Source organism: Corylus avellana, chromosome ca7, assembly GCF_901000735.1.
Source record: "Corylus avellana chromosome ca7, CavTom2PMs-1.0".
Lineage (NCBI taxonomy): Eukaryota > Viridiplantae > Streptophyta > Magnoliopsida > Fagales > Betulaceae > Corylus > Corylus avellana.
The window spans coordinates 27757526-27764101 of NC_081547.1; the positions used below are offsets into that span (position 1 = coordinate 27757526).

Here is a 6576-nt window from a genome sequence, read left to right on the forward strand (position 1 = left end):
GGGACTTTAAACTTGGTTAGTAACGGATGACTCAGCATTAACTGCGTAAAGGGCAGGTTTGTGCTTTCCAGCACATCTTCTATCGCGGTTTGCTTTCCCTTCATCTGGCGAGCCATAGCCTACATTCATCTTTTAACTCGCTATACATGGTTCGCCAATCTTCCTAACGCATCGAGGGCTCGGGCTGCTTGTTGCGAGCTTGTGCCTTCCTGTCCACATCCCGCCTATGTTGCCCATGAATTCCTTCTACAACTTTGGTTTCCTCCTTTGGTGGGTTGTACATGTCGTAGTCTCCGTGCTCGTACATCATCCCTTCGCCATAGTCAGGGGTGTACTGCATGTTGTGGTTAGCTGGTTCGTATGGCTCTGTGTACTCCAAATATCCCCTGCCGTAGTGGTCGTAAGCGCTTTCAACTTGGTATTGGCTGCTTTTATAGAATAGATTCTTTGGTTCACCATAGGAGTGGTAATGACCGTAGTCCTAGTGGCCATAGTTATTCTGGTAACCAAAGTATTCTCGAACTCCGTAAGTGTACCCGCACTAGTCTCCATAGGTGAAACCGCCATAATATTCTCCTCTGAGGGTTGACTCAAAGCTGTTGTGCTCACCCTGCCTGTAGCATGCTTCCAGTATGGCTCCATCATACTCGCGGTGGTCATCGTCCTCTTGATCTTGCTCTCCGTTGCCCCGCTGCTCCGAAGGGGGTTCTCTAGAGTGGGGCTTGACGCGATAGCTCTTCGTCCTGCCACATGAGATCACGGACTCGCCCTCGTTCTAGCTCCAACTGAGAAGTAAGGTAGGTCACTTGGAGGTTGTTGGCTTTAGAGGCTCCGGCGTCATCACTACGCATGGTTGTACCGAGAGGTCTGGTTTGGGTAATGACTGTGTTCGAGGGTGTTATCAAAGTGAAAGAGTTGGTGGTTTCGGGTTGTGCCAATGACGGTGGTGTGGAACATCCACCGACACGGGTATGGTCTCCGGTAACAAACATACATATTTCGGTGGAAAATAACTACAGCACTTTGCGTGTCTTTCCCACAGACCGTGCCAAACTATTAGCACAATTTTCGGTCACCCTGAAGAACTTGAGTTGGGTTGAGATGGTGTGGTGCGTTGAAGAGTTATCTTCACTTAGATTAATGTTTGAACAGGAGGTGGAGAAGGAGAAGTGGGAGCTCAGTCAGTAGGAGAGCTATGTTTCATGAATTATTCTCTTTTTATTAATGGTGTATGCCATATATATATACATGCATATGTCTGATGGTTGGACGTTTTGCATACGTGTACACAGTGTCATATCTTACAAAGGATGGTCAATATCTTTTATTTGGTGGTGCAGCGACATGCGTTTGTCAGGTTGGTCATCCCTTTTTGAATGAATGTTCTTGTGACTGGATCGGTATGACCTGGCCTCGTCGTGGGCCCACTCTGGTTGGTGGAGAGGTGTGGCCTATATTCTTCATGCTGGGGAGATGTGCTTGGGTCAGGTCTATACGTGGTGGTTATGGTGAATGGCAGGATTGTACAATGAATGGGACGTACACAGTGGGCCCCTCATGGTGTGCTTGCTTTAGGCGACGTTGGCTAGATGAGCGACCCACTAGTGGTGACATCTCACCTCGCTTTTGGCGAGGAGCCGATTTTCTCTCCAACAGAAACCATATGAAAACTACTTAAATTGACCTGATAATATCAAATACTACCACCAACTTTCTTTTTGAGGCAAGTGGGTGATAAGGAGAAATTTCGTGTTGGAGACAGGGAATTAGGGGGGGGGGGGGGGGGGGTGAGGTTCGACGGAGGAAGACGAGCAATTGGCAAAGGACAGTGGCAACTTAGGTTTTAAAGATCAACGTAAGAATGACAAATATTGGGAGAATCCAGCATAATTGGAATAATATTGTATATTGAGCAGTAAATCAAACATAAATTTTGCTATGAATATCAGAATCAGGCATATATGACCAATTTAAAAAGCATTTTTCGGGGCACATGTCATGCCCACCCAACTACGCTTAATGAGCACTATTTTTCATGCATCATCATCTTTTTCTTCCTCCAACTTGTATCTCAATCATGTTAGAGGTGCTGCTAAAATTTTTTTGAGAGTGCCGAGTGATAACTTGTGTAAGTAGGAGAGAATTTTTTTTTTTTTTTTTTGGAGTGCCGTGTGGAATTTGGGTAGAAAAACAGCAATTTTTAATTTTTTTTTTTTAATTTTTTTTAAAAGCTTTGGGGGTACCGTATCACCTTAAAGCCTCAAGTGGCTCCACCACTCTGTGTGTGAGAGAGAAGCTCAATAAAAGTTGGCTAAGTTGCAAGGTTTTTCACCTAGTGTGAAAGGCTATATTTCAGGTGAGATGAATCGAGTAGTGTTTCAATTCAGGGAAGGGATGCGGTAAAAAGAAAGAGAGACAACTTTTAGGAAAGGCCAATTAAAATTAGTCATTATGGCACCTATTTGCAATATGCACCCCAAGACCGGAGAATTAGGATCTTCTTCATTTTAAATAAATTAAATAACATTCAGTTAATTATAGTGAGAATATTTTTGTCTCCTCAAAAGTGAAAAATCAAATATCACTCTATTATAATTAGCTGAATATTATCCAGTTCATTTGAAATGAAGAGGATCATATTCTAAGACTGGGTGTTTCCGTTAGAAGAGGTGGCCAAACTATCATAAAACTCTTAATTAAATGGTGAAGTATATTTTATTTAAAATTATATTCCATCCTCTAAAGAAATAGTCTCCAAGAGGTAATTCAATCGGCTGAGACCACGCCTAATGAAGCGAAGATTACTATTTCAAATTTCTCTCCCCATATTAAGATATTTGAGATGCGAATAAAACACACATGGCCTAGTACTCATTGTGTGGCATTCCTAAGTGCATTAGGGTAAATTTTGAAGAAAAACATTTACACTTTTTAATTTGGAGAGTCACTTTTAAAATGAATCAAATATCTAAATATTTATATATTTTTTACTTTAGTTAAATATTTTTTTTAATTATTTTTTTGTGAATTTTTTCATATTTTAAAAGAAAGACTAAATTTAAAGAGCTCACTATATTTGATTCAAAACGGGAGTTTAGATTCCCATTGAAGTTGGTCGGTCACTAGAGGCATTTTGAGCCTCACAAGATTTGAAAGTTTGAGGATTTGTTTGATAACTTTTTTATCGAAGTCAAAATATCAAGAAACAATTTCTCTCATAAAACATTCACAGAAAGTTAAAAACTTATTACACCCTTATGTTATATTAAAACATAAAAAAAGAAATCTTAGAAAGGATTGTCAAAACAAAACATTACAAGGAAAGGAAAAGGAAGAGAATAATATATAGAGCCTACCTACCATAAACGTCATACACGGACGACGTAGTCGGCATGGATTGCGTATAGTCCTCAATCTCAACAGTACCACGACCACCACCTTTTCTCTTATTTGGCACCGCCACCTCCTCCTGCAGCGCCAGCTCGCCCTCCAAATACCTCACCACCATCCTCATCGTCGGGCGTGCCTCGGCTTCATCATTTGAACAAATCAAGCCCAGTTTGAGCACCAAAACCGCCTCATCCTCATCAAACTTCCCCTCCATCCTCGGGTCTACAACATCAAGCACTGCTCCTACCGCCCACTTCTCCCAAACACAGTCCACCAGCAGCATCAGCTCCTCAGAGTCAGACGATGCTGTAGGAGTAATAGGTCTTCTACCGCATACCACTTCCAGCAACAAAGCGCCGAAGGCAAACACATCCGACCTGGTCGTCGGCTTTCTAGTGCGCGTCAGCTCAGGTGCCATATACCCCAGCGTCCCCATCACCCTGGTGGTGCTTGGATTAGAGCCGTGCTCGTATAGCTTCGCAAGACCGAAATCGCTCAGCCTTGGATTAAACTCAGAATCCAGCAAAACATTTCCGGCCTTGATGTCTCTGTGAACTATAGCTTTTTCCCACTCCTCGTGTAAGTATAGAAGCCCTGAAGCCAATCCTTTGATAATGTTGAACCTTTGTTCCCAGCTCAGGACTGATTTGGGCTCATCAAACAGGTGATTGTCCAAACTTCCATTAGGCAAGAATTCATACACAAGTAGTAGATCAGCTTCCCGACGGCACCAACCCAATAATTGAACCAAATTTCTATGACGAAGACGCCCAATAGTAGAAACCTCCGATATAAACGCTTGCAAACCTTGTTTTGAATGTTGGGAAATACGCTTGACAGCAACTTGGGTGTCTGAGTTTGGCAGAATTCCTCTGTAAACTCGACCGAATCCACCAGATCCAATTAGCTCTTTCTCTTTGAAACCTTTTGTTGCTTTCTTCAGTTCCTCGTAAGGAAATCTATGTGGACCAATATTATGCTCCCACTCCTCAACCACATCAGCCATCTTTTTCCTCCTGACGATGTAAAACGACAAAGCAGTAAGCAAAATCACAGCCAGAGCACATGAAACAGAGACGCCAACAATTAGGCCTCTACGATTCTTTTTGGTCCCAGTGGCAGTAGTGGGGAGCTGGAGCTTAGGAAGTTGAGATAAATCGAGGGATTTAGCGTCTCCATTCACGTTGAAGCTCCAACCCAGTATACAATGCGAGCTCGCTGCTAAACCAGTAGCAGCAGAAAACCCGACGTACATGGATTCGTTAAGAATTTCTGAAAGGTTAACTTTAGAGGACAAAAGTACAGAACTGGGTTTAGCAGAGTCGGTGGAAAGCCTGATATCTAATTGATTTGTTGGCGAATAATAATCGATCCATGCCTGAATTACCTGACCACTCGTCAAATTAAGGGGGGTACCGGTCGTATCATTACCCTTAAATTGCATGACCGGAGTAGATTTAATGGATGAGATGCTATTGATGTCGATAGCAACATGGTTGCCATCGGGTTCACCGTACTGAACGTTCTTGTAAGTATCGAATTCGACCGCTAATATGTGGTTGGAGGAGTTCCCATTGTTGGTGGCGTTTGAAGAGGCCAAGATAAGAGCCTGAATCACCCCCAGGAATCCCTTTTACGGGAGAGATTGCGAAAGCCATGCCGTCGCCGCCTTGTATCCCAGGCTGTGGGATTATTGCGAAAGCGAAGGAGGTGGAGAAGGACATGACTTCGCCGCTGGAGTTCTTGAATTGGATTGGGTGTGAATAAAACCCGTGGCCCAGTGTCATGGCCGAGAAGTCTGTTACCCGAAGTACGCCATTGTTGTCAACCCCTGCAACGCCGTCTAAGCTCATATTGTTGCCAGCAGCACTGAACCCGCCGCCGAACTCGTCCAACAAGGGCCTAGCGTCGTCTTGAGGCTTTACAGGATATAGGAGTAGAAGGAAAACACAGAGAGAGGTGAGTGTTTCTGCCATGAGAGCGAAAAAGGTGTTCAGCTCTGTGAGGTTGTGAAAACTCAGGGGATTCAATCATTTTAATATTGCCGGTAAGCGGACATCAATTTCCTCCTACAACTTTTATCACTTGGAAAAAAAGTGATATTTACATTTTGTTACCATGTAACAAAAAAAAAACTCATATTTTTTTAATAAAATGTGATTTTTTAAGTAATTTTTAATAATACGACACGTCACTTTTTAGGGGCGAAATTTAAGATGATGATCCAATTCCTACAACGAGGGACGGAAGCCACGGAAGTACATCCTAACTCCCAAGCCATCATGTTTTCTTCTAATTTTTTAAAATTTTAGATTACTTAGAACACTCCTAGGAGCTCCATTCAAATTATTATTATTATTATTATTTTTATTATTTTGGTAAGGTAATTTAACAAAAGTGGCTTAAGCATTCGCATCCGCCTCAATAAAAACTTAGTTAAATTTAGCAAAAAATCACTTTTTTCTACTTTACTTATCAACTTTTTTAAAGTACCTACATCCGGCTCAGTATTTTAATTATCAATTTTTAATATTTTATTTAAAATTTATTATTTTTTAATTTTTATGTAGTTCTATGAGAAAGGAAAAAGAAATTTAAATGATTTTTAATTAGAGAAGAGATGATGAAATGATTTGTTTCATTAATAAAATTATACATTGTTGAGTACTGTAGCTCAACAAACTCTTAGAGCATTCATAATGAAAGAGTTAAATGTTACTTTTATTTAAAATGACTAATTAGTTTTGTAAAAAACCCTACATTGGATTACCAAAAAAAAAAAAAATACAAATGCAAAATGGATATTTAATTAGACGAGCAAAAAAAAAAAAAAAAACTAAATGTAGTAGCAATTTTCAAGGGAGCCATTTTATTTTTTATTGTTTCTCTCACCTGTTTTATCTTTTTTCCCAAAACTTTTCCCAGTTTTTCCTAATAACCTTTTTCAAAACTTTTTCCTAATAAATAATAAAAAATAATATTTTAATAGAATAGATAGAAATATAACTAATCGGATGTAGAAGCATTTAAAAATTTATTAGCTAAACTAGATAAAAGTGAGTTTTGAGGAGTTATTTTGTATAAAATTTATTTGGCTCTTCCATTATGAATGCTCTTAAAGCATTCCAAATGGAAGAGCCAAATGATACTTTTATTTAAAATAGATAATAAGGTTTGTAAAAAAAC

The 6576-nt window shown here is 40.2% G+C and overlaps 1 pseudogene; it reads right to left on the reverse strand.

Moving 5' to 3' along the window:
- Positions 1-3225: 3225 nt before the first annotated feature.
- Positions 3226-5420, reverse strand: LOC132187411 (L-type lectin-domain containing receptor kinase S.4-like; annotated as a pseudogene).
- Between the last annotated feature and the right edge of the window lie 1156 nt (positions 5421-6576).